Source organism: Myotis lucifugus, unplaced genomic scaffold (genome assembly GCF_000147115.1).
Source record: "Myotis lucifugus unplaced genomic scaffold, Myoluc2.0 scaffold_25, whole genome shotgun sequence".
Lineage (NCBI taxonomy): Eukaryota > Metazoa > Chordata > Mammalia > Chiroptera > Vespertilionidae > Myotis > Myotis lucifugus.
Genome location: NW_005871073.1, coordinates 7,675,238 through 7,700,288, shown reverse-complemented (window position 1 = coordinate 7,700,288; position 25,051 = coordinate 7,675,238). Strand labels below are relative to the sequence as shown.

The following is a 25,051-nucleotide window of genomic DNA, read 5'->3' as shown; positions in this document are numbered from 1 at the left end:
GGGGTTGGGGTGCCGCACCCTGTCACACACAGAGCAGGGCCGATCAGGGGGTTGGGGCACCGCACCCTGTCACACACAGAGCCCCAGGGCGATCAGAGGGTTGGGGAGCTCCCCCCTATAAGGCACAGAGCAGGGCTGATCAGGGGGTTGGGGCGCCTTCCCCTGTCACGAACAGAGCAGGGCGGATAGGGAGGTTGTGGCCCCGACCCCTGTCACACACAGAGCCGCAGCGCGATCAGGGGGTTTGGGTGCTGCCCCCTGTCACGCTGATCCCGGTGCCGGGAGGCATATTACCCTCTTACTATATAGGATAGAGGCCTGGTGCACGGGTGGGGGCCGGCTGGTTTGCCCTGAAGGGTGTCCTGGATCAGGGTGGGGGTCCCCACTGGCGTGCCTGGCCAGCCTGGATGAGGAGATGATAGCTGTTTGATCTGGTCACACCCCCTTCAGGGTGGGGGTCCCCACTGGAGTGCCTGGCCAGTCTGGGTGAGGGGCTGAGGGCTGTTTTCAGGCTGGCGGGTGAATGAAGCTCCCAACCGCTCCTTTTATTCTTTTTTTTTTTTATTCTGGGCCAGCTTTAGCTCTGAGGCTTGGCTCCAGCTCTTAGGCCTCGGCTGCTGAAAGCAGGTATCTGGTTTGTTTGGGTTCTATAATCGAAACACTGTTTCAACTCCAGCTCTGAGGTCCCGGCTGGCTGAAAGCAGGTTTCTGGGGTTTTGTTTAGCTTCTATATTTGTAACAATGTTTCAAACTTCAAGCTCAGAGGCCGGCAGCGGCAGGTGGAGAACGTTAGCTTCCTCCGTCACTGAAGCAAGCAAGCCTCATGTTCGCTTCAAGCTGCCTGGCTGCCGGCCGCCATCTTGGCTGGCAGTTAATTTGCATATTGCCCTGATTAGCCAATGGGAAGGATAGCGGTGTGACACCAATTTGCATGTTTCTCTTTTATTAGTGTAAATTATTTTTTTGTTGTTGTTGTTAATCCTCACTTGAGGATATTTTTTTCCATTGATTTTTTTAGAGAGAGTGGAAGGGAAGGGGAAAGACAGAAAGAGAGAAACATCCCTGTGAGAGAGACTGGTTGCCTCACAAGTGTGTCCTGACCTGACCGGGGATGGAGTGCCCTTGACCGGACCCTTCAGTCTGCAGCCAAACATACTATCCACTGAACCACACTGGATAGGGCTTATCTTTTATTCTTAAAGGATCATTGATGCTATCCCTCCCTCAGTATTAGCTCCCTAGTTCTTCCAAAAGTGTGTCATAGCTATATTGTCCTCATTCTATCCTTTCTACTCTGTCTCTGTCAATTTCAAAATCTCATTCAAGAAACAGCAAAGAAAGGTCAGGATTAGCTTTGGCTGGCTATCCTAATATACACCCTTAGCTCGGGTCCCACAAAAGGGGTGGTGTCTTTTAACGCCTTTGAAATCATCAAGAGAAATCAAAGAAACCATTTCCAATCCTATCTTTACAACCAGAAGTCCATTGATCAGTGCAGGTAAAGGATGGCTAATCAAGGGGGAATGGCTTTTAGAAAGTATGGTTTGATCCACACAGCTGAGTGATCAGGGCAAGCTCAAATCCCATCTGAGTGGGGCAATAAATCTATAGTCCTGTCATCTTTGAGATATCTCATTCATGAAGCACAGGTAAGAAATCACCTCTAGTTGCCATTAAATTATCAAGCACATTTGCTTTGCAGTGATCCATGTATAGAGTTTTATAATTAAGAGAACAATGTAGCCCCAGAAATTCAGTACAAATATCTAACATCAAGGCCTGAAATCTAGTTTTCCTACTAAATGCCTGGGAAATTTGGTCCCAAACACTTTGCCCTTTGGGACTCAGATTATTTATCTAAAAAAGAAAGAATTGAGTTCATATTAGAATGGCCAAAATCTAGAACCCTGATAACACCAAATACTGACAAGATTGTGGAGCAACAGAAACTCTCATTCATCACTGGTGGAAATGCAAAATGGTACCATCAGTTAGGAAGACAGTTTGGCAGTTTCTTATAAAACTAAGCATATTATTAAAATCCAGTAATTATAGTCCTTGGTATTTACCCAAAGATGTTAAACACTTGTGTTCACACACACAAAAAAACTGCACATGTATGTTTATAGCAGCATTATCATAATTGCCAAAACTTGGAAGCAACCAAGATGTCCTTCAGTAGATGAATGGATAAACTGTGGTCCATTCAGACAATAGTATTCAGCAGTAAAAATAAATGAGCTCTCAAACCATAAAAAGACATAGAGAAAACTTAAATGCATATTGCTAACTAAAAGAAGCCCATCTGAGAAGGACACATACTATATGATTCCAACTATATGACACTCTGAAAAACACAAAACTCTAAAGAAATGTTTAAAAATCAGCGGTTGCCATAGGTAGAGAAAGGGGAGGAATAAGCAAAGTACAGAGGATTTTTAGGGCAATGATTTAATACTCTATATGATCCTATATAATAAAAGCATTAATATGCAAATTGACTGAACGGTGAAATAACCAGTCGGCGGGGGGAGGGCCAGCGAGCAGGCAGTGCCAGGCCAGCCAAGGCATGTGTAGCAGGCAGAGGGAGGGGACAGCAATGGGGGGGCAGCAACCAGCGATGGCGGAGGGGCAATTGGGGGGGAGTGGGCAGGGCCAGCCGCTTGCCGTCCCTAATCCACCCACCCAGTCACCTCCTGCAGAGGGAGGTCACCAGTGGTAGCAGTGGCTGGGCGATGTGGGATGGGCCTGGCGCCATCCCCTGATCAGCCCGCCAGTTGCCTCCCGCAGAGGGAGGCCAGACTGCAGCTAAGGCCCTCTCCCCAAGGAGAGCAGGCCTAAGCAGTCAGTTGGACATCCCCTGAGGGCTCCCAGACTGCGAGAGGGTGCAGGCCAGGCTGAAAACCACCCCCATCGAGTGCATGAATTTCCGTGCATCGGGCCTCTAGTGTTATAATAATGGAAAAATGTCATTATATATTTTCCCAAACCCACAGAATGTATAAGTCCAAGAGTGAATCCTAAGGTAAAGTGTGGACATTGGGTGATTATGATGAGCCAATGTATGTTCATTCTTGGTACAAAATTCTTGTGAGTGATGTTGATAATGGGGGAGGCTCTGAATATGTAATGGCACAGGGAAATCGCTGTACCTTTCTTTCAATTTTATTGTAAACCTAAAACTGCTATAAAAATATAAAGACTTTTTTTAAAGGGTTGGGTGAGCTGCTCTCAAAAGAAACAAGTTGGAGTAGAGGCTAAAATCTTGAACTCTGTTATCAAAGAGACGGGTTCAAATTCAAACTCTGACACTCACCACCTCTTGAGCTTGATCAAATTACCCAACTACTCAGCCTCACTTTTTCATTTGTAAAATGGGGGTGATAATGGTTCTGACCTTAGGAGGTACATAAAATATGTAATATCATTCAATAATAAGGTCAGAATTCAAGGGCATATTTCAGTTTCTAATTATTGAAAAATGTTTTCCCTTACTCTGAGAACTTCTCCCTACTTGTGTTACCATGAATATCAACTGATATTAGTAGGTCTTAATACTTCAAAAACTGTGCATTACCGTATTGATAGGAGGAAATAATATTGATATTATTTCACTCCTCTTACTTTTATTTAATTTTTTAAATATATTTTATTGATTTTTACAAAGAGGAAGCAAGAGGGATAGAGAGCTAAAAATATCTATGAGAGAGAAACATCGATCAGCTGCCTCCTGCACAACCCCTACTGGGGATCGAGCCTGCAACCAAGGTACATGCTCATGACTGGAATCAAACCCGGAACCCTTCAGTCTGCAGGCCGATGCTCTATCCATTGAGCCAAATTGATGAGGGCACCCCTCTTACTTTTGGAGGTACTAATAAAAACAATCCCAATGTAATGCTTTCATTCAAACTGAGTAATGTAAATTTAAAGTGTTTTAAAATACACTAGTTCTAACACATTTGACTTTACAGAGATTTAAAAGAACATCTCTAAAAATCAATTTCTAAAAATAATTACATATATCAAAACAACCATTTAAAAAGTAGAATTACTTATATTAACTGATATGGAGCTTGTTTTCTATTTTCAATAGTATTAAGATTAATCAGATTTTTTATTTTTATTTTAATGACTGAAACAAAACAGATCCAAAACCGCAGCTTCTGGAAGGAATTGCTGGTCTTGTACTTCTCTTCAAACTTGACCTTGGCCTCCCATTAGCCTTGCGTTTTAGAGCAGGGACTCTGAAGATGTCCTTGTTGATGACAGTTTTGTCCAAGGGGATATATCCACAGAGTACCTTGTGGGCATGAGGTGATTGTAGTTATAAACTTTCACAAAAGACTTAATCTTTGACCTCTTGGCAATTTTCTTCTTGCCCATGGCAGCTGTCACTTTTCGGGGATTGTGATCAATTCCAGCCACCAGAGCATGGCTATAGGGATGATCTGAGGTTCCATCCTCAATGTCCTTCATGGTGATGGCTATGCGTCCAGAGTAGCATCTGGCCAGGACCAGCACCATCTTCCCGGATTTTGAAGGCAGCCACTTGGCCTAGAGCTGAAAGGAAAGAACGGAATCAGATTATTTTTATTAGACATAAATTTTCATAAGAGCTGTTAAATCACAGGTAAAATGGTACCAAGTCAAATGGGCTTTATCTCTATTTTGGGAAAACTGAAATGATTATCAATGAGGGGAAATAAGGCTGAAGAAATATCACATCTCAGGATTTTTACCCCCTTTTTTCTTTTAATTGAGCTTCTTCCTCTCATAGATCTTGTACTTATCATTCCTTTATGTTCATCTTCAAGTATTTAGGTAATACACACACATAGAGAGGTCTGGCTGTTTAGAAAACAACAAATCAAACCAAACCCTTTATGAAGCTGCTGATTTCAATACATCTCCATGCTATTTGATTTGGAAATGATTTACATATGCTTAAATTACCTCTTCCATGATTGACATTTTTTAAGTATTCATTACAAATAAAATTTTACTAGGACATTTAAAAATAATTTCTTTGTTTTGTTCCATTTATATTCACAAAAGTCTTGTTGATAAAGCATGAGAAAAGAAGAATTGGTACAAGTAAGTCATACTTAAGTTTGTTTTTTTTTAAACCACTAAGGTACTATCTCAAAAAATGATGTTGACCTGTCAGTTATACCTTCTTTCTCTGTGGATATGCCTCCACGTTGCAGGGGAGATATACATATTGGCATGTATTGAAATAGTCTGCGTCAAATTATCATCTAGTTGAGATAGGGATGTAGCAAGGGGATGTCTCCATGACTCAAAAGCCCACAGAGAGGAACCGCAGTGTCAAACTTGTGATATGGTGTCAAGATGAAGTATGCTTTGCATTTTATTAATAGTAGGGGACACATTTCACTGCTCATTCAAGTGTTGTGCTAGAACTAGGTGAGTGTTGCCAATATAAGTGGATGGAGATGAACACTTTTTTGACACTCCTGCTACCAAGTGCCTATAAAATGTTTATACCTATAATTGTGTCAAATTATGCTAATTGAGTACTGAAAAGACACTATAAGTTGAAGTATTCAAACAGTACGTTTCTCCGAATCGCATGGAGTTCTTCAAGTTAGGTACTTGGAGGGCCTTTTCCCCTTTACCAAGTAGTGTCAAAGTACAATGTCCTAAAGTGTCATTTGCTCTTAATTTAATCTTTAAAAGTAAGTATGAGGAAAGCAAATTTATTTAAATTCTTGATTATACAAATATAAGGTATTAAAGGTTTTAACTTCACTGGTTTTATTTTATTTTTTCAACCCAGTATACTAGTATCAGGATTATTTCTTTGATAGTGTTTTTATTATAAATGATACTTTGAGTACAGCTCAGAGTTTTTAACAATGTCAGCCCATCGGTAGATGTTACTATATCAGCTGTGTGAGTCAGAAAGAAAATGAAATAAAATACTCATTCCTAGGGAAGTTTTTGGTTTTTTCCCCTTAACTCCTCTCAGGTCAAAATGAATAGGGATTTTTCTGAAAGTCATTATAGACAAATACAACTTCAATGACTTCTCAATTTTATTTTAGGATATTCTGCTTTTAGGAATAAAGATAACAATCCTTGAGTTTCTAAATTCTGACCATATTCTATTAAAATCATTTTTCTACTTTTCTGTTAAACTGCATTTAATCCTTTGTGTCAATGTGCTGAGGAAGATAGTAAAGAGATATCTGAACTTTGCCTTAAACTACTTTAATCTTTTTTTAAGCTCTCATTCATGTAACACAGCTTCAGCAATCTGATTTCAACACCCCATCTCCCAGGGGGAAAATGCTAAGATTTCCAAGTTCAGAGACCAGTGTGAACCTGATTCTCCTCAACTAAAAGGTATTTAATTCTAACGGCACATTCTCTACAGTGCCTCCTGGAGGCTTTTCAAGTCTTTTGAATTTTAATGGTAGTAAAGAGATCTTTTGTACTGGCTGAGGGGTCCTAGAGCTGAGGGGATTGGTAATGGCATATGGCACAGGTGGTCACAGAGAATTTTTATCAAGTGCGGAAAACATCAACCCTCTTACAAGGCAACATATGCCGCCGAGAACACATTTGCCCAAAACCTTTGTTCCCTGTGTTGGCTGTGAGCACAATTTAGCAACCACTTTTAAATGCTGTTCTAGTCACAAGGCCCTTAATGATGTGGGATTCAACTATGGAAGAAACCTAATGACAATGCCGTTCTGTCACATTCCCTGCACTTTTCTACAGCACGAATGGAGGAATCAATCGCTCCAGAAACGTTTGTTTGCCGGCCTAAGAGTCTATTCCTAACTCTTGTCTCTTCTCATCCAATTCCAAGAGCACTCTCCAGCGTGAAGTAGTTCTGAACTATTTTTGCCTGTAAACTGTTTCCCACCATTCCTCACTGATTCCTTTCAATATCCCATCTTTTAGTTCAAATAAATATCACTTTATCTCATGCCCCTTCTAATATTTTTGCATGAGAAATTATGTATTCCAATAGCAGCAATATCCCCTTGCCTAAGGAGACCTGCTGGCAGATGGAGAGCAAGTTAGAGCTCTCCAGGCCTGAACTGACAATTAAAACACCCAGCCCAGATTGATGGTGATTACTGTCTACCAGTTAGCCAAAGGCTTTATGACCCAAGCTGACAATGGCAGCCCATGCTATGGCAACAAGACCAAATAACAATTGAAGTACATACTTGATAAAGAGTCTTTCATTTATATGCACAGCTTTAGTAATTAGTTTCTTTGTAACAAAAAGAGAAAGAGATTGCGCTCTACTAGTATTATATGACAAAGGATGGTGGAATGATTTTTAGAATGCTTTAGCCCTCCGGAGCAAATATAAAAAGTATTGTCATCATTATGCACAATATAGTGAATTTCCGATGCACCCTATACAGAAGCTAAAGTAAGAAAAAATATATCACTCCAGACTAATTAGGAAAAAAGTAATCAATTCACTCAATGACTTAATATAGGTTAGGGTCCCTTTTCCTGGAAACATTCCAGACAGTGGAAGAGCCCCATTCAGTTGTTATTCCTACAGATATCACTGCTAGAACGTAGTCTCTATAGGACAGAAAGAGCCACTCTAGCAATCTAGCTCTTTCTGCTCTGCTCATCTTTTCCCTTTTGGGAACAGGCAGCAAAATATGATCATTGCCAGTATGCAAGTTATTTTAGCAGATGGAAAATTTGGACTGCTAACTTACCTTTCTAAAAATTTATCTCTACAATCATTCCAGAAAGTAAGGAAATGCTTTTTTAAAATTGATGATAGGGGACACAGGAGCTTTCAGTGGTCAATGTTAGAGCAATTGGAGGAACAACAACAAAACTTTTAAGAAGCCGAAAGAGAAAGAAGAAAGAAAGAAAGAAAGAAAGAAAGAAAGAAAGAAAGAAAGAAAGAAAGAAAGAAAGAAAGAAAGAAAGAAAGAAAGGAAGGAAGGAAGGAAGGAAGGAAGGAAGGAAGGAAGGAAGGAAGGAAGAAAGAAAGAAAGAAAGAAAGAAAGAAAGAAAGAAAGAAAGAAAGAAAGAAAGAAAGAAAGAAAGAAAGAAAGAAAGAAAGAAAAAGAGAGAAAGAAAGAAAGAAAAAGAGAGAAAGGAAGAAAGAGCCAGGTCTTACCATCCTCCGGAAGGAAGGAAGGAAGGAAGAAAGGAAGAAAGGAAGAAAGAAAGAAAAAGGAAAGAAAAGAGCCAGGTCTTACCATCGTCCTGAAAACCGGGCCTCATCCTCCAGCTGAGCAAATCACATCATTGTTTGCAAGGAGGCTGCAGCTGCTCTAAGTTTTACTTCCCCAGATGATATGGTTCAACAGGACCAGGAAAGAGGCAGCAGTAAAACAAAGAGCAGAAATACATTTGACCCTTGAACAACGCTGGGGTTAGGGACATGGAGCCCCGCATAGCAGAAAATTGCACCTATAACTTTTAACTCAACCGTCAGCACATAAGGTGATTCTTTACCAACAGATTCAACCAACCCCAATAGAAAACAGCATTTTATTTTTCAATTACAGATTACACTCAATATTATTTTGTATTCGTGTCAGTGTACAGCATAGTGGTTGGACAATCATATACTTTACAAAGTTAGAAAACAGCATTTTTACCCACAGTTGGGAATTGGCAGTTGGGAATGTGAAAGTACAGTTGATTTTCTAAATCTGCACATAGGTTGACCTGTGAACTTCAAACTTGTATTATTAAACGGTCAACTATAATTTTTTTAATTAAAAAAGTAACATTGGATTATAACAGAAAGTATAAAATAAATATCCACGAGTCCATAATAATGTAAAAATTATTAAATAAGTAAACAAACAAATAAATGTGGGAGAAGACACAAATCTCCATGTAGAAGAATTCCAACTAATTTGAGTAGCTACACCACCGTCAAGAGAATGGAGCGTAGCTTCCCACTCTGTGAGTGTGGATCGATCATAGTGACGTCCATCCAAAGGTACAGTGTGGAAGGGTAAAAAGGCAGCTTTTCAGTGTAAAAGGTTGTAAACAGTACCCGAGCCAGGTGATCAAGGTCAACAGTAACAGTGTTAATCATGTTGATAGCACAAACCCTTCATATCACATGATGAAATGGCACTTTACCTCTGAAGTCTTCCTCCCAAAAGCCCATAACCCCAACCCAATTATTAGAAAATATCTGACAAAAATCCTACTGAGGAGCATTTTGCAAAATATCTGATCAGTACTCCTTAAAACTGTCCAGGTCATCAAAACAAGGAAAATGTGAGAAATTGCCACAGCCAAGAGGAGCCTAAGGAGACATCGTGACTGATTGTAATGTGGCATCCTGGATGGAATTCTGAAACATAAAAAGGACATTAGGCAAAATCTAAGGAAATCTGACTATAGTTAATAATGTATTAATATTCAATCACTAATTACCATGTCAATCTAAAATGTAATAGTAGGGGAAACTGGGTATGGGCTATATAAGAACACTGTAACAGCTTCCCAATTTTTCTGTAAATCTAAAACTGTTCTAAAATGTGTAAACTCTACAACCCATGGAATTTATCTGCAGCTTGCTTTTGTCATAACGCTAGCTCCATTTTACCTGAGCCATCTTATTTTCTATCACAGATTCATGCTCATACATACACATATAAAGATATTATGCTACCAGAGTCATTAGTCCTGTTCACCATATTTCTTGTTCGCCTGGTCCCTTTGAAGTTAGACATAATCTTATTACTTGCCCTGTCCAGTGAAACGTGAGGAAGGAGAATACATTACTTTCAGGCACAAGATGTGATAGCTAGTGTTAGATTCACTGCAATCCCTTCCTCCTGCCACAATGGTAGTGGAAACATGGTCGAGATAGAATCACCATAACCTGGATTGCTGAGTGACTACAATGAACAGAGTCCCCTGTAACCCTGCATTAGGGGAGAAATAAATTTTGATGTATTTAGCCACTGAGAATTTGAGATCATTTGTTACTATAGAATAGTTTGGCCATCCTGGCAGATGCACATATATGCACACATTATCTATCACTTGATAACACAACAACTCTCAAAAATTCACATCAGAAAGCTAATTCTTCAGTATGTGTATTTATCACAATGTGCTTATATTAAGGGAAGAAAACAAGCATTTTTGGCAGAATTAGACTAGTAATAAGAATGAGTCTTTTATGATTGGCTTACTGCCAAGTTAGAACTTTTAAACACTTTTAGTATAATTCCCTCACTTTGTAACTATGGAGATTGATCTTCAGTTAAGAATAGGAAGACCTGTTTCTATTGTAGTTGGTACTGGATTTTGCAAGTAGATTTGGGGTTAATTTCACTATGTCTGGAGCCAACTCAGGAATTTGCTCTCTTTTCAAAGCACTCTTAACCTTGGTTCTTTTCCTTTAATAAGAAAGGACCAGTAAAATGGCTGTGTGTTTTTTTAAGAGAAAATAAATGTTTCACAAAAATAAAAAAAAATAAAAATCTTGAAAACACATCCAGCAATAAAGCAGTGGGAAGATTGGTTTTTATAACATGATTTTAAGAGGAAAAACAATCTTTATGATTCTTATAAATAGGTTAGTTAGGTATTCCTTCCACACTGATGTACATTAAAAAACATAAAAATTGTTGTAGAGAAATAGACTAATGATCCTCTCGAGGAGGTATAAAACCACCATAATGCACTTGATAGTGCAGTACTCCAGGGCATCTAGAAAGGATAATTCCTTCATTTCCCCTCTCAGAGCTCCGTTTATGCAGGAAGCATTAGGATTTTAAAACTTCAGGGCCCTTAACCAGACGCCAGTCACGACCATATGTTTTCACCTTCAGTGACGTCTTATGGCACCCAGTTCCAAAATCAAAATTTGCTTTATTTAAAATACATTTGTTCATTTAGATGCATTAACATACTTCTCTATCTTCACTGAGCATACAACATCACCAGGCCTGGGGAGTTTAATCGCTGTCATGCTAACGGCACTGTCTTAGGGTCTGCCATAATCCTTTTCAAAAGATTATTTTGAATATTTTAGAGAGAGGAAAGGAGAAGGAAAGAGAGAAACATCAATGATGAGAGAGAATCATGTGTTGGCTGCCTCCTGGATACCCCCACTGGGGATGAACCCCACAACCCAGGCATGTGCCCTGAGCAGGAATCAAACCCTGACCTCCTGGTTCATGGATCTACACTCAATCACTGAGCAGCACTGGCAGAGCCAAAAGACTATTTTAAAAGACTTAATTTTTTATGAAAATAGCCCATCCTAAAGGCCAAATCAAAAGGTACTATAGCATATGACAGATTTTCCACAAAAGTATGTTTTTAAAATGTATTTTGTGTACACATACATGTATATAATATTTATAAGAATATCACTGTTTCACTCATAAACTTCATGTGCATGTCTTGCAAAGTACTTTTGTTGCCTCTATACCAGTCAATTCATCACCTAATATTTACTTGAAGTCATGGAAAAAACTGAGAAACTGCTTGCTTATAACACATACTGGTTTTACCATATCATCATGTCTGATATTGGATAAAGATTGAAAATAGAATAGAAAATTTTTCCTAAAGGAAGAAAAAGGAACACTTTCAATGAGTCCAGATAAAGAATTGAGAATATATATACATATATATATATGTAGTACAGTTATACAGACCATGCATTATACAAATAACTTTTAATGGAATCATAAAGAGAAATAAACTGTGTTTGGATGGTGGGGTTGTGGGAATATGGTTTTTTTTAAGGCTCTAAAATAATGGAAGAAGATTAATGAACAAGGGTTAAGAGAAATAAAATATGTTAAAAATATACTGAAAATATTCAAAAGTTTAAGCATTTACAAACAAAATGTATTTTTCTTAGCACCTAAACTCTTTAAAATAACCAAATGGTATTTTTTCTCCACAAAAATCCATTTAAAATTTAATGCATAACCTAGGAATCCCACTGAGCTCATCTCTGCTTTTGAAAACTCTCAAGTGCACTTTAAAGGGTTGGGGTCTGATGCTGTGGTTGGGTTTATAATCTCCAACAACACACTTCTCGTTATTACTTACAGGAAAATCTTTTTCTACAATGACTCGCTGACATTTCTCCCTCTAATCATCGTTTCTGCAGCATTTAGATACAGGATCCATGGTGTCCTCTCCTCAGATGCCAACACAGCGACAATGAGCCAGCAGCATGAACTGATGGAGTCACAGCCAGAGGCCATGTGACTTCCCCAGTGACTGCAAAGAATATGCTGAGGGCATCCTTCACAAGTGGACACAAGAGACATCTAAACGGCAAAGAGTTACCATGCATATCAAGAATACAGAAACTAGGAAGACTTAGAAATGATGAAATATCACTGGCTGTAGCCTCTGGGTTTTCATAAAGCAGAGCAAAGCCTGTGTTAGTCTTTGAGATTCGTGTAGAATGAGAAAGCAACTATGTTGTCATTCATTGTCCCATCAACTACTAAACTCTATCATGCATTTTAATGTTCTAAGGGGGTGGGGAATTATACTCTGAACAGTCTATTGGGATTGAGTCCATAATTGGTAAAATGTAGTGTTTTCAAACACTTTAAAATACTCTGCCCTTTGTACACGGTATTGAATAATTTTTATTTGTCAACTCGACTGGGCCACAGAGTGCCCAGATAATTAATTGGTCATACATAATCCTGGATGTATGTGAAGGTGTTTTTGGATGAGATTAAACATTTAAATAGGAAAACTGAGTAAAGCACATTGCTTTCCACATGTGGGTGGGCTCATCCAATCAGCTGAAGGCTTGAATACAACAAAAATGCTAACCTTTCTGTAAGTAACAATATTCTTCCCGCCTGATGGCCTTTGAACAAGAACATTTTTTTTTCCTTTAGACTCAAACTAAAACATCAGCATTTCCAGCCTGCAGACTGGAACTACACCATTGGCTCTCCTGAGTCTCTGGCTCACGAGCTCACCCTGCAGATCTTGAGACTTGCCAGCTTCCATCACTGTCTGAGTGAATTTCTTATACTATGTATAGCTTGTTCTGTTTTTTTATCTGGTGATACCTGACAAATTCAGACACTTTTGCATAGGATAGGGGTTTGACTATCTTAATTTATAGATTTGTTGGACAGTGTCTGCATGTAAATAGATATAATGTTAGTTGACTAAGTCAAGCAATTTAGAAAAACATAATCATCAAACAATAAAACTTGGCTTTATTGAATGGATTAGTCAATTTAAAGGTCAAACAAGCTGTGTCAGAGACAAGTTCAGAAGATATGTTCTAATTTACAAACTCTTACAGAGATTATAATACAAATTGAAAAGTTCCCAATTTCTCAATTTATATCTCTGAGCTTCTTTTGTTTCACATCATGAGCATATTTAGGGAACTTATATATGAGGCTCGTGTCAGCTTCTGAGCTTCTTATTCTCTTGAATTATCTATAAATCTACAGAGAGTAGCTTAGACAGTAGCACTTCTGAGATAAGTGAATGACCATCAAGAAGAGGAATTAAACTATTCAACAGTGACTGGAAGGACTAAATCTGTCTGGATTAATATGTGTGATTCCCAACATATATATATACAGCTGTTTCAGATGGTCACAGGTCACAAGCTCTAAGGAAGACATTGTTTTCATTGACTCCTTGACCGGGCTCAAGGAATCCTAAATTAGACCCAGCCTTACAAATTCCTTAAGCAATAATAGTCTTCTATATTAAGAATGTACACCTGAAAAGGAGGAAAGGAATAATCATAAGAAATGTTTAAACTTCAATGTAAGGTATATTTATCGAAAGTTTTATTTAAGATCTGAAGACTTTAAAAAACACAGAGAAATAAGAAGCAATTAGAAAAACCGCAGGCAAATATTGGATTCTTCATATTTGGAAACTGAGAAATTTCTAATAGCTGAAGTACATGTCAGAAATATTATGCCCTGAATAAAAAGACCACGAATGAAAGGCAGCCTTTAGATATCTAAAGTTTCCTATACAGTGGAGCTGGCAGAATATCAGAGGCAGGAATGATCTGACACCTAATCTGTTAGCCAATCTCAGAAGAATCTTTGTCCAGTGTTCGGATGGATTTCACCGATGGCTGGCCTCTGAGGATGTTAATAGTGCCATGTAGTCAAAGAATACATACCCCAGCAAAAACAGGAAACACCAAGGGGGAAGTCTTGATGTCCCAGTGCCATAGTCCAAAAGAAAGAAAATGTTTTCTTATCCTGATAAATATAACTTGTCATAATAATTGCATGGCCCTATGGTCGAAACCTTCTTTGGGAGTATTTCTACGAGTTTCCATAACAACTTGATGCAGTTTTAATGTGGTTATAACTTACTCTGAGTTTGTGATCTCTCAAGATATTTTGTACCCTTGACTCAGCAATTATCAACTGCAATATTAATTTCATAATGAACCTCCTTTACTAATTTAATTCCAGATCTAATATAGTTCCAATGTGACCTGTATAATTTAAAAAGGCCAACATGACTGTTGAAAACTTTACAACCCTTAGAAGGAAAATTTAGTGTTTTTATTGTATCCATATTTTTTATTTTTAAATATTAATAAAATTATTTGATTTATTTTACATTCCCAATTCATAGTCCATTTGATCTATTCATGGTTATTTTCACTTTTCAGTTCTGATTTGTCGTTAAGTCTTCAAAAGCTATTGTTTAATAGAAAAGCAGATAATAGAGATATATGATAGATAATAGAAAAGTAGGGAGAGAATTCGGCTACAGGGAACTTTATTATCCTAACTGCTTTCTTTGCCATCAGTAGTAAATTAAAATTTTACTAAAGAACTAAAAAATAAAATTCTACCTCTGCCATCTATTAGCTATGAAATTACTAAGCCCTCTGATACCTTAGTTTCCACATGTGAAAAATAGAGAGAATAAAATCAATCTTATATTTTTATGTAAAATACCAAGTACAAGCACCTAACATGTAATGACCCTTAAAAAAAACACACCACCAAACAAACAAACAACAACAAAAACAGTAGGAAGAGGTCTCTGTTTCCTGATAATATTTCTATAACTCATAACATGTTGGTGTCCTACTAACAATGTTAGTCTCATTCAGGCCCTCAGCAAATGTGGTAGGTCTCCAAGAGGTTTACACCCTATTTTCTGGAACCTGTGAATATGTTATGTTACATGGGACCTTGCAGATGAAAAATAATACAGTTATGAACCATATGGGTTTATAATCCACAACCTCCTGGGGCTACAGTATAGTGGCAGAGACAGACACATACAAAAACAAATTTACACATATGAGTGAAATAAACAAGTGATCTCAGGAATACAGCTCAAGTTATACTTCATATTTTACTCATCTTCCTGGCCCAGTAACTAATGCCAACATCTGCCACTGGCCAGGGTCAGATTCCTTGCCTCCCAGTGCAGGCCACAAGCTTGCATTGTTCTCATGCTACAGTATCACAGTTCTTGTCATAGGATCACAGCACCAAGGATGATTTTACATCAAGTATTTGAGATTCTCCAATACTAACTGGTTGCCAAATGCAGGTTGTGGAAAAAATGTTAGGCTCATTTAAATGCAAAACTGAGAGAAGAGTGGCTCTTCCTTGACATACACACAAAAACACATACCTCCTTGCAAAGACCTTAAACTTTGGAATGTTAAAATTACTGTATCAAGAACAATGGTAACTTTATCATGGAGAAACCCAGCAGACACATTCTTAACCAAGTGATCATGCTCAACATCATCACTAATAAGACTTATCTACATCGTGTACTGTTCATATAACTCACACATCACATTTGTGATATTTTTGCCAAAAATGCATGACCTTTATCTGATGATGATAAAACAGCAGACAAACCCAGTTCAGAGACACTCCATGAAATAACCGACCAGTACCCTGGAAAAAATGTCAAGGTATTGAATGATAAAACTGAGAATCTGTTGCAGACTGGAAGAGACTAAAAAGACATAACAAGTAAAGGCGATGTAAATCCTGAGATGGAATCCTGAAAAAGAAAAAAAATGATGACATTTAAATAATCTTGAATTTGAGGACATTTAAATAAACTGGAATTAATTTAAGGATTTTATGCCATCTTGAACTTTCTGCTTGTGATCATTGTGCCATGGTTATGTAGGTTTTAATATTAGGAAAAGCTGGGTGAAAGGTCTATGTTAACTTCCAGTACAGTGTTTGCAAATTTGTGTTAGTCTAAAACAGTTTAAAAATAAAAAAACTTAAAAATAAAACATAATCTATCACATCAAGAGTTAGATACTCCCAGGTAGACTTCACTGCAAAGCAGTTCTCCTTTTGTTGTAATATTCATGTGAGCGATTCTCAAAAGCTTCTCTCCAAAATGGCCAATTAGGGACAAGTGAGAAGCGCAGTGCTGAGGCGGGCACAATGCTGTGATTGAGTGGTCTGGAGGAGGCTGGGAACTGAATTGAGACAGGACCACTAATTTCACTCAGACCACCTGCCTGGTTCGGATACAAGCCAGTGACCTAGACATGATGGGCCATTACCAGCCCTCTGCTGGCACTTGGAAATGACTGCAAAGAGACAAATGTGGGAATGGCGAGATTTGCAAATGGCTTGCGAACAGCAGAGGGGTAATGACTTTCCATGAGCGCTGAGACACCTCACAAGTCACATGCGTCGCATGAAGTAACAGGGCCCACTCACCCAAAATAGAAATGTGCCCCATACGCTGTCATACAACACAATGTATTATCCAAACAAGATCTCTAAATAGAACTTCCCATCACATTTCTTGAGATGATAGAACAAAACTTTTTAAATACAATTATTTCTTAGTTTGCTCTTTTGCTGTCAAGCATGCAACTGGCTTTTTCTTCCTTCTGAAGCTGTTGGTACAAGATGAGTGAAAGGAGAGAAAAAGAGCTGTGATTGTGTCAACCACAACTGAACAAACACATTTATTAAAGCGAACTCCCACCAGAAACCGTAGGAGCCTCACAGAGTCTCCTTTTTTATATACCAACTCTATTATGAACTGAAACGTCCCTTTCTTTTATTCTAAATTATTGTCATCATCCCTTGTGCATGTACCAACCAGTGATTTACACTGTGTCAGATGATAATACACTAGTAAATTTGGTGTTTTGATGGCTATAATAGCTGTAATAAAAAAATTAAATCAGATGTCATAGGCAGAAGGTACATTTTGGGCCGCTAACTATAAACTGAATTATAGCAGCCTAAATATAATAAAGCAAAACACGTATCCATTTGCAGTTGAAACCATTTGCAGTTGAAAGCCTGTGTTGAAACCACTCTGAGAGGAATCTCTGGGGCCAGCGGGGGAGCAAGCAGAGGTGCTGCTTTCCTCGCATAAACAGGGTCCTTTCTCCCAATTCTTCCAGCTCCGTCCTTTCTGATGATTCATTCGGAGTTTCATCCTGTAGAACATCATGCTGGACCCTTTCCCCGTCTCTGGTCCAACCGAAGTCCTAGAAGCCAGGCCCGTCATTTTCCCATGCATATCATTTCACACTGTTGATGAAGATCACACACCACGGGTAAACAGCGGGGAGGGGCCAAATGGAAAACTCATTTGTTAGTTTTCCCACTTGGAGGCTGTTATTTTTTAAATTACGGATATTGGACACTGTAGGAGTGCCCTTTTTCATACACACGAAAGCACTCCACTGGCCCCAGGAGTCACTAAGACTAGTGGATTTTAATAGTTATAGATCTTAAATGGAGGGTTAGAAATTGTTTCTTTTCATTACAATTACAACAAGGAATTAACCCCAAGGGTATCCACTTAATTTCATAATATATAGACTGGAACGCTAATGTGGCTCTTCTACAGTGTAATAAAGAGGCAACTGGCCCTTCTCTCCCCAGGGTGGGTTTCTGTAAAATGTATCACAAAAAATGTAAAGCGGGGAAGATTTGAAGTTAACAAGCTTCATAGTGTCACCAGCTCCCGAGCTGGGCCTGAGCGGCCTTCGCAGGCCCTGAGCGCGGCTTGCCTCTTCCAGTGGGAACGCAGTCCCAGCACTTTCTGAATCGCTTCACTGACACAAGGAAAATGGAAAACGAGACAAGGAAGAATAATTTACAATTAAGCACAGAGAGGCACAGGACAGGGAGAAGGGGTGGTGGGGGAGAGACTTGGAGATGGACTCCCTTTCTGAGATGGAACGAGCCCCAAGCCATGTACACTGGCCAATTCCAATCATGTCACTTTAACCCTTTGCTCTCTGCAGTGGCCTCAGCTCCATTTTATGGACACGCCCTCCCTACTTGAAATCTGAAGCAAGACTAAGGGTTAGGATTTTCCATCTTCAGGGTCCAAGCATCTAAGATTTGAAATCTTGGATCCTTGCTGATTACCCGTCTCAGTTAAAGGCATTTTTATTTCCCAATTTGTTTAATGATGTTTGCCCATTGCTCTCTGTGACAAGTGAGAGGAAGGACACTACTTCAGAAATGGAGCTTTCAACAGAAGTAGGACAGGGCCAGTGGGAGCAGCAAATGGCAATTCGATAAAAGCACAACCCGGAATGGAGAATGTGCTTCTCTTATATGATGCATTTCCAACATGTACTGCCACAGTTGGCCCGCTACAGGCTTCCAGCCAGCCATAACCCGGAACTCACCTCTTCCTTCCCACCGACGTGCCAGCTCTGTAGAAACCAGCGAATTTGCCAGCCAACTAGAGATTAGCTGATGATCCAGAGAGAAGAAACTGCAGATCCTTCAGCTCATTTGTTTACATCTACCACGCAGATCACATGTTCAGAGACAGATAAGACTGTATAGGAAAGCCGCAAAGGAACTCTTGCTTCAGTGAAAAGCACCCCTTTACAAATTGCAATTCCCAGCTTCCCTCCTGAGACAGGGAGCAGGAGCTTGAAGCAGATGCCAGGGCGGCCAGGAGAGCCCCAGCAATGAGAAGTCGTTAAAAAGGAACAAGAGAGACACTGCACAAGAGAAAGTTGAGAGTCCTTTTCGCTGGCTCAGAGCCACAGAAACCATTTCTAGGCAAGTTCAGTATCATCTGAAAACCTATAAGGAGTAGAAAGAGGGGAGAGGAAGGCATGTTGTCCTCAGAAAACAAACAAAGAGACTATGTACGGGGTTTCCCAGGTGATTCTCGGGTTAGCCAAGTGGCTAAGACTTTGTAAATATAAGACTTTGTAAATATAAAACCACTGCCCTGACCGGTGTGGCTCAGTGGACTGAAGGGTCCCGGGTTCGATTCTGGTCAGGGGCATGTACCTCGGTTGCGGGCACATCCCCAGTAGGGGGCGTGCAGGAGGCAGCTGAATCGATGTTTCCTCTCTCATCCATGTTTCTAACTCTCTATCCCTCTCCCTTCCTCTCTGTAAAAAATCAATAAAATATATTTAAAATAAAAAATAAAAAAAATAAAGCCACGGACTCAGTATCAAGAATGCTGGAATAATGCATATGCATATGCTGGTCACTGGTCACAAGCTCCTCTATCCCCATATTTCCTCATTCCCCATTTTATCTTAAAACCACAACTCTATATGCCAAGTTTGCTAGATATATCCAATGTTGACTTATTAAAAGTGTGCATCTCAAATTAGTCCTTAAGCTTTTTCCCCCAATGACTTTACAAATAATTGTGTTTGTTCTGGGCTCATAAACTTGGGAACTTGAAGCATTTAAAAAGCACACACAAGAGTGGTATCCAAAGGTTTTAGTTTTTCTAAGCTCAATGCACTCTAATTGGCTCATTCTTTTTTAAAAAAAATATTTAATTAAGAGAAATAAAAAGCTTCTCTACGGCAAAAGAAACCATCAACAAAACAACAAGAAAGCCCACTGCATGGGAGAACATATTTGCCTATGTTATCACCAATAAGGGTTTAATCTCCAACATTTACAGGGAACTCATACAACTTAACAAAAGGAAGATAAACAACCAAATCAAAAAATGGGCAACAGACCTAAATAGATACTTTTTGAAAGAGGACTTAAGGAAGGCCAAGAGACATATGAAAACATGCTCAAAGTCACTAATTATCCAAGAGATGCAAATCAAAACGACAATGAGATACCATCTCACACCTGTCAGAATGGCTATCATCAACGAATCAACAAAGGACAAGTGCTGGCGAGGATGTGGAGAAAAAGGAAGCCTAGTGCACTGCTGGTGGGAATGCAGACTGGTGCAGCCACTGTAGAGAACAGTATGGAGTTCCCTAAAAAAACTTAAAATCAAACTCCCATTTGACCCAATGATCCCACTTCTAGGAATATATCCCAAGAAACTAGAAACACCAATCAGAAAGGATATATGCACCCCTATGTTCATAGCAGCACAATTTACCATAGCTAAGATTTGGAAACAGCCTAAAGTGCCCATCAGCAGATCAGTGGATTAGAAAAGTGTGGTACATCTACACAATGGCATACTACGCTGCAGTAAAAAAGAAGCAACTCCTACCATTTGCAAGAGCATGGATGGAACTGGAGAGCATTATGCTAAGTGAAATAAGCCAGTCAGAGAAAGATAAATATCACATGATCTCACTCATTTGTGGAATATAATGAACAAAAACAGATCCAGAGACAGAGAAGCATCAATCAGACCATCAAACCTCAGAGAGTAGGTAGGGGAGAGTGGGGGTAAGGGGGAGAGATCAACCAAAGGACTTGTATGCATGCATATAAGTCTAACCAATGGACACAGACCAGGCAGGTGAGGGCATGAGGGGCGGTGAGGGTGCAATGATGGGATAAGGACACATATGTAATACCTTAATCAGTAAAGAAAAAAATTTTTTAAAAAAGCCATGGAGATGCAATGTGCAGCTCAAGGAATATAGTCAATAACATTGTAATAACTTTTCATGGAGATAGATGATTACTAAATTTAAGGTGCTGACCACACCGTCAGGTATGTAAATGTCGAATCCTTATGTTGTACACTTGAAACTAATATAATATTGTATAACTATGCTTTAATTAAAACATTTAAAAATAAAACACAATCAATTCTGGGGAAGTAGCACTGGGGGCATGGGCTAGGCAGAGGGAAAAGAAGGACACAAAAATAAAAAGAAAGAAGTTGATTTTCATACAGTGAATAATCATTGGTTGTTGTAGCCATCATCCAAGAAGAGCCCCCCAAGATTTGGGGTATTTTATTATATACTAGATGCCCAGTGCACACAAATTCATGCATGGGGGAGGGGGGTCCCTCAGCCTGGCCTGCACCCCCTCACAGTCTGGGATTCCTCACGCTGTCTTACTGATGGCTTAGGCCCACTCCCCTAAGCTGCAGTCTGGCCTCCCTCTGGCGACCAGCCAATCAGGTATATAGATACTTTCTGGAGGCAGCACGGACTCCTTCCTTATTTCTTTCCTCTGTGGTTGGAGAACAGGGGACGAAAAGGTGGAGACAGAACTGTGGCCAGGTCTGGGGCTTTGGTAGGCAGTAGAAAGAGGAAGAGGGCTGGGGAAAATCTAGACACATTTCCTTCGATTGTCCTCCCTTCCTCCGGGTCCCTCCCTCCGTTTTTCCTTCTCTTGGTGGACCCTCGAGCCTCTGACCGACCGGAGCCCAGCGACAGTGGTGTTCAGCCCCCTCACTTCTCAGCTGAACGAACGTACAGCCGCCTTGCATTCCAAGCAGGGCTGTTTTCAAGTGACTAAAGCGCTGGGAATCCACAGCTCCCAGCCTCTCCCTTCTCAGTTTCCTCCTTGGGTCAGTTGCAAAGTTCACGGAAACACCGAAGCAGCTCTGCACTGGGGTGGGGGGTGAGGGGAATGCACACAGGCAGCGCCATGTCCCAGGTCAGGGACACAGGCAGGCAGGGTCACGTCCCAGGTCAGGGACACAGGCAGGCAGGGTCACCTCCCTGGCCAGAGATGCAGGCAGGCAGCTTCACCTCAGCGCTGGGCAGGACATTAGCGCTGGGCAGGCCCTTGTGTGACTCTGCTGTGGACAGAAGTCCCCGCCCCCTTCTCCACCCCCACCCCCCACCCCCCACCCCCCCTCACCCCGCTCCTGCGCATGCACAACCCATTGACTGGGCGTGCATGGGTGACTCGGACACCATAAAGGACAAATTAGCATATTAACTCTTTATTATATAGGATCAATAGATAATGAATAAATTTTTTTTTAAATTGCCTGGCTTTATTCTAAAACAGCTATGTAGAAACTCTCATTTCTTTATTTACCTTAAATCTTTTCATGCAGGAAACTGTTAATGTTCTTTGTTTTGCATCAAATAGAATTAGGGTACAAAACAATTCTGTAATTAGAATTACATGGGATATATGCTTTACAAGTTTGATTTTCTAAATTTCCCCCTGACATTTTCAAATTAAATATCATGTTCAATATCAATCTAACCAATAAAAAGCAATTTAATTTTTATAATGAACCATGAGAATATCTAAATTTGGCATCATCAGACAGTTTTGTCTCTAATTGAAGTATTTTAAAATATATTTTAGTTAAACTGACCGTACGATAGTAAATTTTACTCCTTCAAGTAATATAAGACTATTGTCCCCTGATTTGTTATAATTATTTAGGGCTAAAATTTATTCCTATAAAATAGTATCTGGTAAAGTATCTGAAGTACCTACTATGACTTGTTCTATTTATAAGAGTATTTGTTTTATAGGTGTTATTTCTAAGATTGTAAGCTTTTCAATATCAGATACATCATAGTATTGATATTTCAATACCTATAGCAATGATAGTGATTATTTTGATTGCACAAATACTTTGTAATAATATCATACTTTTAAAATAACATAAATGCTTTCAATAATATAAATAGGATAGGCAAATCTATTTATAATAGATTTTCTCCCCCAAACAACACAGACTATTTCAAAAATAGAATACACTAAAAATTAAACACACTAAAAAATAAACTTTTCTTCTTGTCTAAATTCAAAAGATCACACCAATAAATTGCCAGTGGAGGAACAAAAGTCCTATCTCTGACAGCTGGGCTGCTGTGCAAATCAGAAGCATTCCCCCAACTCTTCAACTCCAGTCCTAATCATCTCTTGAACTTTTGTCCAACATGACCAATGACCCTGAAGACACTGGTAAAACTGTTTCTTCTCCCATGTTTCCCCTTTTGGTGAAAGCGACAAATTATTTTCTCAGGCCACAGGGATTGGGGGGGGGAGGGGGCATATTAGGCTTGTATTTGTATGTATCAGGCAACAATATACTAGTAGATATGAAAGTTTGGGCAACCAGACTGGAGAGATAAAGTCGGAAGTCACCAATATAGAGATGGGATTTATATGCATGAAATTGCCTAAGTGGTGAATATGGATGCAGAGGAGAAAAAGTGTGAGAGCTGAGCTACAGGGAACTCCAAAATCTAGAGAAGATGAGAGGAAGCTATTAAAGGATATGAGAAGGAACAGGCCATGAGATGGGCAGAAATCCTGGCTAGTGTGGTATCCTGTATTTCTAGTGAAGCTGGTACTTGAGAAAAGAGAGCAATCAACTCTGTCAAGTGCTACTGATAGGTCAGGTTAGATAGTTAACCATTGTCTTTATCAACATTATGATTATCCTTGAACTTGATATGAGCTGCTTCAATGAGTACTGAGGGTAAAAACATGACTGGAGTGGCTCCAAAAGCAGAGTGGCAAAGACAAGGAGGAAAGAGTGTTAAGAAATCTCCAGTGAAAGGGAGTGGATAATTGAGGGGGGAACTGGAGAGTATTTTTTTAACATAGAAAAAATTAACAATATGCTTACGTATCAATATGCAATGTCTCTAACCATTAGAAAGTGAAAATTTAGTCTTGCAGTAGAGCAAAAAGATAATTTCTGTGTGATTCCCGTGAGTAGGAAAGAGAGGGTGGAATCTAGTTGACAAGTGAGGGAGACAAGCAGGGGGAGTTCATCACTAGCACCAGGAAGGAGGGCAGAGTTCATGAGGTGGAGAGATGTGGTGGCAGCAGATGGAAATTTCTCATCTGATGGTTTATGTTTTCTTATCATTCGGGTCTTAGAGCAGCTGCCACCACTCAAAGAGCCTTCCTTGACCTCTTAATGTAAGTAGCTTTCCTTTTCATAAGGGCCCATACAACCCTGTTTTACTATAGTTACAGCCCTTATGGCTTTTGTTGACATTTTTGTAAAACTTGCTTATGCGGTTATGTATAGCTTTCCCAACGAGGAGCATAAACTTTATTTCTGTTCTTTACTGCTATATCCTTAATTTCCAAAACTGAAAAGCAATGAATACAAGTGGAAGCTTCATATATCATTGCTGAATGGATAAATCAATGAAACTTTCAGAAACAAGCATTTCTTACAATCCAAATGATTTCAAATGTGATATTACAAGTCTCAAGTGTTTTTTTCTAGACATTCATTTAGACATTCATTCAAGTGTTTTCTAGCCATGGCAACGTCTGTGGATAGTTGTGCCTGTACTACTTGCTCTATTGAAAATGCACACTCCTAAGAGTTGTGTCATTGTGAATTAGATCCTGCATGGGCATGTTAGAGCCTGTAGACTGAGAGCATCACAGGAGAGCAGCTATCTCCAACACAGAACGTTCAGCTAGTCTTACTGACATGCTGACTTGGCACATGAAGAGGGGTGCAGAAAAAGAAAAGATCAGTCAAAAAATAGAGAAAACCCCAGGAACTCACAACCATTAAATAAAAGAACATTATCCCTAAATGTTTGTCTAGTGATTGATATTTGCTTTCTATAATTATTTTAGGACTCCACCAGATCACTTCAAGGTCAGTTAATATTTGTTGGACTCATTTTTACAGAGCTGTAAACTGAAACGCTAGGAGATTAAGCACAAAGGAAGTTATCTGCAGCTGCTGAAAAAGCACTCACAATCATGCCCCCTGCTTTTCTTAGCCCGTCTAAGCCCACTATCCCTCTAAGAGCCACAGAGTGACAGAGTCAATGCTTGGATGATCACTTGCAGCTAGCAGTAATAGTTGACACTATATATATGATCTGATACTGACTTTACTTCTAGCAGGCTGACTTGCATTGACCTCAATTGAG

At 39.4% G+C, this 25,051-nt stretch overlaps 1 pseudogene; it reads right to left on the bottom strand.

The window, feature by feature from the left end:
- Positions 1 to 4,055: 4,055 nt before the first annotated feature.
- LOC102424263 overlaps positions 4,056 to 25,051 on the bottom strand; it is a 39,418-nt pseudogene continuing 18,422 nt past the window's right edge.